This window comes from Suricata suricatta, chromosome 13 (genome assembly GCF_006229205.1).
Source record: "Suricata suricatta isolate VVHF042 chromosome 13, meerkat_22Aug2017_6uvM2_HiC, whole genome shotgun sequence".
Classification (NCBI taxonomy): Eukaryota; Metazoa; Chordata; class Mammalia; order Carnivora; family Herpestidae; genus Suricata; species Suricata suricatta.
Window position 1 is genome coordinate 55,867,343 of NC_043712.1, and position 10,219 is coordinate 55,877,561.

Below are 10,219 nucleotides of genomic sequence, written 5' to 3' on the forward strand. Positions count from 1 at the left end.
GCAATTCCTTCTTTGGAATAAGAAAATGTCCTAGGCTAATGTTATGCTTTCTTATGCCCTAAGCTCAGTAATTGGTCATTTCTCCAACCCTCTGGTTTCTACTAGTGAAGAAAAATATTCAGTAACTAGAATGTTGGTGCCAGTTTTTTTCATTGCCACTGAGGTGTCATTGTATCCAGACCCTCTCAACTGACAGAAGATATAAAATATAAATGTATATTAACATACATGTACCCATACATGTGTGCATGCATAGATATATAAACCCATTCAAAGCCAATTAGTTTATATAGCTTAACCACGTGCAAATTGACAGCTTAATTCTAGTTAAACCCATTTGGCAACATGACTTGGGCAAATAACAAATGGAACATATAAGAAGCTAATAAAGCTCTTTCTTTGACTCAACTGAAATAAAGATTCTTCATGGAAAATTTGGTGGTTCACGTTCTGCAAATAAAATCCAATGCAACAACAACAAAAAAAGGATCCTGGGTAACTGAGCCTGGAAGTCTCTGAGTACCCTAAAGCTTGCCTGTGATTTATTTTTGCTGCACCATACCATTTATGTTCTGTAGAGTCTTAGGATTCCTTTAAGTTGTCTAACTTGTGTAATTTTTGCAACATATATTTATTCACTCATATATACATCCATTTTTATATCATGCTATCTAAAAATGCATAGACAAAACCACCAGGTTACCTTGATAACTCTGCTCCCAATCCAGTGTCACAATGTTGTTGTTATTCTTTATTCCTTCCCTATTTATAATATTCTACTCAAGGGTGCCTGGGTGACTCAGTCAGTTAAGCTTCTGACTTCAGCTCAGGCCAAGATCTCCTGCTTTGTGGGTTTGAGCCCTGCGCTGGGCCCTGTGCTGACAACTGGGAGCCTGGAACCTGTTTCAGATTCTGTGTCTCCCTCTCTCTTTGACCCTCCTCCACTCGTGCTCTATCTCTCTCTGTCTCAAAAATAAATAAAAACTATTAAAATTTTTTTTTAAATTCTAAAAATAAGAAACATCCTACTCTGACGGTGAAAACGCTAGTTCCCACTATCTAAAATATATTCACTTGCTAGAATTTTGAATGTATAAAATCAGTTTCAAAAGTGCTATTGTTTCTGCAAAATAAACCTACTAGTTGGAGTTTAATGTCTGTTTGGAGGGGTTTGTTTATTTATTTACTTACTATTTATTTTTTTGTTTTTAGCATGCGGATATACAATTCTAATATTGTATTCAGGAGTTACTTGAGTTAATCCTTTTTTATTCCCATTAGTGTAATTATGTTGTTCATTTGAAATATAGCTTGGTTCATTTGAGTCTGTATTGAATTTTAGAGATTTTCACCCATTTTTTAAGTAAATTGTTTTTAATGTTTATTTATTTTTGAGAGAGAGACAATGTGAGTGGAGGAAGGGCAGAGAGAGAGAGAGGGAGACACAGAATCTGAAGTAGGTCCCAGGCTCTGAGCTGTCAGCCAGATTATTACTCTAGGCCCATACCCAGGAACCAGGAGACCTGAGCTGACGTCAGGCGCTCAACCGACTGAGCCACTCAGGCACCTCTTTTTTCACCCATTCTTTATGGATTGTATTTATTTATTTATTCATTTATTCATTTGTTTACTTATTTATGAGTATGTGAAAAATTAAAATGGTTTAAAGTGGCAAGACTATGTAAAAAATATACTAAGAGAAATATTATGGGCACCTGGGTGTCTCAATGGGTTAAGCATCTGACTTTGGCTCAGGTCATGATCTCCCAGTTCATGCATTTGAGGACCACATGGGGCTCTATGCTGTCAGTGCAGTGCCCACTTCCTATCCTCTCTTTACCCTTCCCTTACTCGTGCATTCGTGTGTGCTCTCCCTCTCTCTCTCAAAAGATAAACATTAATTTTTTTCCTAAAGATTAAAAGGAAAGAAATGTTATCTTCCCAAATTCTTGATATTCTTTCTATTTCATTTTCCCATGTCCTATAGGTAACTAGTTTCATTAACCTCACGATTACCTTTCCTGTGTCTTTTTACTCAAAACTGCAAATACCTATGTATTCCCTCATTTCTCCTTTTTTCTTGCACATGAAAAAAGCATACCATAGATCTCGGATCAGCAACAATTTCTGTCATGGGCCAGGTAACAAACAATTGTAGGTTTGTTGAATAGTCTTCATGAAGACTAAGAGGCAAATCTAGGCTCTTGTGTAGATCTTACTATACCAAGAAAGAAAAAAATCCACAACTTTTAATGGATAATTTTAAAATATAAAAATGGGGGCGCCTGGGTGGCTCAGTCAGTTAAGCCTATGACTTCGGCTCAGGTCAGGTCTCACGTTTGTGGGTTCGAGCCCCGCGTCAGGCTCTGTGTTAACAGCTAGCTCAGAGGCTGGAGCCTGCTTCTGGTTCTGTGTCTCCTTCTCTCTCTGACCTCCCCCTCTCATGCTCTGTCTCTGTCTGTATCAAAAATAAATAAAACATTAAAAATTTTTTTTTTAAATAAAAATAAAATATAAAAATGAAAATCGTATATACTTTTGGAGTATATATTTAGTTACTAGATGAAAGGAATTATTTAGGGAGATTCATTAACAAAATCAATTGCAGAACTTCCTCTCCTAATGCTGATCTAATTAAATTTTATATGTCATCTTCAAATGTGTCTTTTATCATAAATAAATACTGCTAAATTCTGTTATCAGTCCATGAGCGTATGGTTTTAACTGAGAATGTTTACCACTTGGAAAGCCTTTATAGAATTATATTCAATATTTCTTCTGAAATGTACCCTTCAGCATGCCATCACATTGCAGATCAGTCAATGCCAGCTGAAGCTTAGTTAGAAGCTCTCCAATTACACAGGTAGGTGGATTGTGAAATATCCAAATTTCCTTCGTGCTTGCACTGAGATCTCCAAAAGGCTGTTGGCATTTAATGTAGAAAATATAATTACTGGAGATTTTTGTGGGAACAGATATCTTGCTTTTTATTTTAACTTTTGACAGGTAAAAAGTGTGTTAAGTCATTTGACATTACTCTTGATTCAAACATCAGTCATTTTCAAAATGACTTTGCCACAATATAAATTTCACATGTAAACAGTTATTTTACCTTGTAATTTTAGATCAAATTCACTAAGAAATATTTCCAAGTATATAGAAAATGCTAATTTCCAAAATCACTCAGTGTTAAATAATAGTCATTGAAAATAGTTCTTCCAATTGAGAAGAACTTCAATTTTGGTCTAGAGCTCAATAAATTGAAACAAAACTTCTTCAATGCTAAAGTATAAAACTGATGTGTTGTAGGTCAAATAGGGATGTTCAGCTTCTATTATAATAAAAAATCCCAGAAATAACAATTATTAAGTGCACAAGTGTGAATGTCATTTACCATTGACACCACTAGCTTAATTGCACATGCTAGATTCATATATTTTAAAAACTCCTTGAAGTATCTGCTAGTAAATAATACAATTAATACTATAGACTTTAAATACCTAATTTTTCACAGTCTTTGGAAATTTGTACAAGAATGTCTTTTTTTCCCCTGTTCCACACATATTTTTACTACCATGAATTTTAATACTTAGCAGATTTCACTTCAGTTTATACTAATTTAATATTTTCTCAACTTCTAAAAGGTGTTTGCCTATAATTGTTCATGAAGAGTACTCATACAGGATAGCTCTCTAATTTTTTAGTCACTTTATACTTGGCAGTAACTCCATGAATAAATAGCTGAGCAGGAACAATTACATCTTTGTAGTTTTCAAAGTGCAAACTTTGTAGATTTCAAAATGCAAACAAGATAATCAATTGCTTTTTTTCATTTTTCTTCTTCTTTTTTAAGTTTTTATTTTAATTTCAGCTAGTTTACATACAGTATTATATTACCTTCAGGTGTACAATATAGTGATTCAACAATTCCATACATCACCCATTTTTTTCACATTTAACAAATATTTAGTGACTACTAAATATGAGATATAGAATTTAGGGTCATTTACTGTCTATGTGGAAATGATTTTGTTTTATGTTTCATATCAATACAGATTATTGCAGAAATGTGAAAAATACTTTATTTGGTGATGGTCCTACTTAACTGATGATGTTGCTCCCAGTGTTCTCCACTTTCCAAGAAACTCTTCTGATTGAAAGTGTCATATTCTTAAATAAGTTTTTCTCTGGATACATTTCTTTGATTCAACTAAATAGTATTTAACTAATTACCTATCTGTGAATATCTTCCATTATGTGGCTAACACATGAACCACTGAAACCTTACTTTCATCCTAGCTTCACTTTTAATTTTTATTTTTGTGAAGAAATTCTGCTATGATAAACTATTTTATTTTAAATATTCTAATTTTTCCAGCCACTAGTTTCCTGAGTTGAGAATATTTTATAAGTGCTTACAATTCAAAAACAAAAAACAATTAGACCAATTTTATTTTATTTTTTTCTTTTTAAGTCTTTCTTTTTTTAATACTTTTTATTTTTTATTTTATTTTTAATAATAGTTTATTGTCAAATTGGTTTCCATATAATACCCAGTGCTTCTCCCCACAAGTGCCCCCCCTCCATCACCACTCCCTTCCCCCCACCTCCTCCCCCTTCAGCCCCCAGTTTGTTTTCAGTATTCAATAGTCTCTCATGATTTGTATCCCTCTCTCTCCCCAACTCTCTTTCCCCCTTCCCCCCTCCCTAGGGTCCTCTGATAGGTCTCTCCTGTTAGACCTATGAGTGCAAACATAAGGTATCTATCCTTCTCTGCCTGACTCATTTCATTTAGCATGACACCCTCAAAGACACCCTCGAGGTCCATCTACCTTGTTACAAATGGCCAGATTTTATTCTTTCTCATTGCCATGTAGTACTCCATTGTAGAGAGAGGCAAAGGAATCAGATACAAATTTGTGAAATATGATAAACAATTATCCAATAAGCAAATGAAATCATGCATGGCATCATCAGTGATTAAGAAAATATAAGTCAAAACTACAATGAAATAACACTTCACACTCACTAGGATAGCTTTAGTTAAAAAAAAATAAAGAATAACAAATGATGGTAAGAATGTGAGGAAATCGGAACACTTGTGCATTGTTAGTGGGAATGTAAAATTATGTTCCAGTTTGGAAAACAATTTAGCAGTTTCTAAAAAACTTCAATCTAATTTTACCATAGACCCAACAATTTCATGTTTAGATATTTATGCAAAAGAAACTAAAACATATATATATATACATACAAAGATTTATACATAGATATTCTTTGAAGCATTTTTTTATGAGAGTCAAAAATTGACTCCTGTCTGAACACTAGAACATGGAGACCAATATAGTGTTTTTTTTATGTTAGTCATTATGGGGCTTATGCAGTTCACATATGTACAAAGTCTGCCTCACAATGAATTAAATAGGTGGGAACAGAGACTCATCTTAGAGTTTTGTTTTGTTTTGTTTTGTTTGCCAGCCTCACAAAGTACTATGAAAAAAGTTAGACTTAAAAGCAGAAAAAAATTCTTTTTTTTAATGTTCGTTTATTTTTGAGAGAGTGTGTGTTTGGCGGGGGGGGATGGAGACGTAGAGAGAGACGTGAAGATAGAGGGTCTGAAGCTGGCTCTGCACTGACAGGAAAGAGACCTATACAGGTCTCGAAATCATGAACCACAAGATTATGACCAGAGCCGAAGTTGGCCGCTTAACCAACTGAGCTACACGTGTGTCCCCCAAACAGAAAACATTTCTAATAGGATTCTTGATTTCTGGACTCAAGACCAACTGGAAAATTCTTTACTACTGTTTTTGGCCAAGGAAGTAAGATAATAATAGCATCACAATTCTGTTAGAATTACAGAGAGTAGAGAAAGATTCATGTGTGATTCCTATCATATTTCCACTAGTACCATATTTTGGCCAGTGCAAACAGTAGATGGATAATAATAGTAAACTACTGGAAATGTAGTCTTATCCTTATGCCAATCTCAGGTGTGGATACAGATGAAGTATTCTTAACTCTAACAAATTAATGCAACCCCTGTTACCTTGTATATAGCTATCTGCAACTATTGACCTAAATAATCCCTTCACCTCCACTTATATAAGTAAGATAAGAGTGAGGGACACAGATCAAGGGAGACTACTGAATACTGAAAACGAACCATGGACTGAAGGGGGAGTGGGAAGAGGGAGGGGGTGATGGTCATGGAGGGGGGCACTTGTGGGGAGAAGCACTGGGTGTTATATGGAAACCAATTTGACAATAAACTATTAAAAAAAAGAGAAAGATAATCACAAGTAGTTTGTCTTTACCTAGCAAAAGCAGTTTAATACTTGCATTGTCTTAGGTATTATAACTCTTCTTTTTATCACAATATTGCCTGGAAAACCCTTCATAATATTATTCCGAAAATAATATCCCTGGGATAATATTATCCTAGAAAATACATGGCTATGCATTAGAGTACTTACATTTTGCTATACATTTCTTGTAAAACAGAAAGAAGTAGTATGCAACCTAGAAACCTTAAGAGAACACTTGCATGCCAGAGGAGGATAAATTTTGCAACGTTGCTGATTTGCCATATTGAAAAAAATCCTAGGAATCCAATGGTCTTGGGAAAATTGTGTATTTTTCTGAAGTGAGGTAAAATTTGGTGTTTTACATGCTACACAGCACCCACATACAAAAAGCCAGATATTTGAGGAGGTGCATTTTGATTTCTAGAGGCATCATATACCATATTTGAGCATGCTATTCAGATCCATTTACCATGTGTCCTATAAGGCTTCCTATTCTAAGTAATATCTGAGGCAAAAGTGAAAACAAACAAACCAAAGGTTCTACTGTAAGTCTCAGCTACCACACAAGCGCTTTTCCCACTTGTGCCACATGACACAGCCAATGCAATGAATAGTACTTACAGCAAACATGTATACTAAGTACAGCCTTTGCTCAGGCCCAATAAAAATACCATAGAATTGACAATTCTAATTTTTGAAGAAAGACCATGCTGATTTCTAGCAATAACTACTCTTCATTTAATTTTTTTAAGTTTAATTATTTATTTTGGGAAAGAGAGAGAGTGTGGGCAAGCAGAGTAGGGGAAGAGAGAGAGGGAGAAAGAATCTCAAGCAGGCTCAACACTATCAGCACAGAGCCAGACTCACCACTCAAATTTCATGACCCAGGCATGAGACCATGGCCTGAGCTGAAAGCAGGAGTCAGATGCTCAACTGATTGAGCCACTTAGCCACCCCTAACTATTCTTGAACAGAGGTTCCTGACTGCCCTGGGTCCTATAGACATTAAACCCATAATAACAAGGGGCATCTGGGTGGCTCAGTCGGTTGAACATCCGGCTTTGGCTCAGGTCATGATCCCCTAGTTCATGGGTTCAAGATCCGTGTTGGCCTCTGTGCTGACCGCTAGCTCAGAGCCTGGAGCCTGCCTTTAGATTCTGTGTCTCCCTCTCTCTCTGACCCTTCCCTGCTCACACTGTCTCTCTCTCAAAAATAAATTTAAAAAAACATTAAAAAACACTAAAAAAAAACCCATAATAACAAAACACCAAGCTGATCATCATGAAATGTGTTATATAACCAAATAAATAATGAAATTAGACATTGATAGCATAACTTTTTTTATGAAATTGAGGTAAGACTGAGCCCAATCAAGTTCAGAAGTCAAAACAAAGACACAATAGATTGACAAACTCCTTTTCTCTCTTTTCCCACTGTGTTCTACCCCTCTCTCTTAATCTACATTTTTGGCTTTATGAAGAATTTACTCTAATTAGAGAATGGAGAAGATAAAAGATAAATACAAAATGAAAAAGTAGAGATTAAGAAATTATTAGACAAGAATTTGACATGAAATATATTTGTTAAAATTAAATGATATTTTGTAATGATAAAAATATAATCTATAGCAAATACCTAAATAACATGAGTAATTTAGATAGCTTCAAAATACATTAAACATTACTTAAGAGGCCTCAAGAATAATAGTATGAACATAATTATAATATGGGACTTAAAATCACCTCTTAATCTATGAAATATCATTTGGAAAAAATAAACACATACAAGATTTAATTACTGAAGTTAGTGCAATTGATGTTATGTCATATTCTGAAAACACTGAATATGACTACTTTTTAAGTTCCTAGCATTAACAAATAACAAGGGAAACATTTATTAAACTAGGAAAAATATCTTTAGTAAATAATTTAAAAAACACTTCCTTTTTGGGCCAAATTTGCTGCATCCCATAAATTTTGCTATATTCTATTCCATTTGCATTTATCTAAAGTTTCTTCCCCGCTTTTTTCCTTTTGTTTTCTTCTTTGACCCATTGGTTGCTCAAGAACATGCTGTTTGATCTCTATATATTTGTGAATTTCCCTGTTTTCTTCTTATAATTCATTTTTAATTTCATACCAGTGTGATTGAAAAGATGCATATATTGTGGTCTACCATATAATTTATCCTAGAGAATTTACACATATATTTTTCAGAAAATGTGTATTCAGAGGCTGTTGGATGGAATGTTCCATACATGTCTGTTAGATCTATCTGATCTAACTGTGCTTTAAGTTCAATGTTACCATGCTGATTTTCTGTAACTTATCCATTGTTGAAAGTGGGGTATTGAAGTCCCCTGCTGATTGCTATTTCTTCCTTCAGATATATGTCTTCATGATATTAAATTATGCTTAATGTATTCAGGTGCTCAGATATTGGGTTTCATGAATATTACAGTTGTTACATTTTCTTGATCAATTAACTCCTTTATTATTATATAATGAGCTTCTTTTTCTATTATCAGTTTTGGGATTATGGTTTGTTTTGTCTAATATAAGTATAGCTACCACTGGTTTCTTTTGGTTTCCAATGGCATGGCATCTTTTTAAATCTCTTCACTTTAGGTGTGCGTTCTTAATGTGGAAGTGAATCTCTTCTAGGCAGCATATCTTTGAGGGTTTTTTAATCCATTCAGCCATTTAATGTAGCTGTTTTTTTTCTTTTGGAGAATTTAGTCCATTTACATTTAAACAGTTATTGATAGGTATGGATTTACTATTGCTGTTTTGTTATTGTTTTTAGGTTAATTTTCTTGGTTTTGCCATTCTTCTTACCTCCTCACTCTCTTTCTTTGTTATTTGATGATATTCTGTAGTGGTCTGCTGTGATTTTTTTCCTCTTGTAAATCTACTGTAAAGATTAACTTTGTGATTATCATGATGAATACATTAAATACCTTATGGCCATAACAGTCTATTTTAAGCTGATAATTTAATTTGAACACATATGGTAGCTCTATATTTTTATACTAATCTCTATCTTACCTATTTGATGGCACAATTTACCTCTTTTTATAGTGTTCTTAATGGCTCCCAGTAATTGAGGCATCCCAAAGGAGAGGATGATTAGAAACTGGGCCTTGGGGTACCTGGGTGGCTCAGTTGGTTGAGCATCCAACTTCAGCTCCGGTCATGATCTCACAGTTCATGGATTCAAGCCCCATGACAGGCTCTGTGCTAACGGCCCAGGCCATGACCCTACTTCAGATTCTGTGTCTCTCTCTTTCTCTGCCCCTTCCCTGCTCATGCTCTGTCTCTCAAAAATAAATAAACATTTTAAAAAATTTTAAAAAGAAACTGGGCCTCAGTTAGTACCTGAGAAAGCGCACAGTCAAACCCTTTTTAGAAAGAAACTTGGCAATAGGCAATTTTGTCTATTCCTTGTGCTCCGAGGTCAGGTGCATAGCTGTGGGATGTGCTCCTATTACTGTTTAAAACTGCTTCTTTGTTTTCTGTAGTCTTGTGGGACTCATGAAAATACGCCCTTTGTTTTTCAGAAGTAGGTGTTCTTAGAGGCTCATCCCTAAGGTGGGAGTCTTAAAACCTGAGGTAGTAGATATGAGGTCCAGACCCTGAGATCCTCAGGGAGAAGCTAGGCCTGAGGGGTGTCCTCTAGATTACAGGGCAGGGAAGGGGTTTGTCATGAAAGTAGGTCTCACCCTTTCCTATACATTTCAGTATGATATCTTCTCAGTTGTATGAAGTGTAGGAGGCACTCAAGTCCATCTGGATTTCTCTCAGATTGACTTACTCCATTTACAGCTGTGCGTTTGGTGCCTCTTTGGGAGGAGAGGGATTCAGGAGCCACTATCTTATTACCGGTCTAGTAACATCGCAACTTCAAAATTT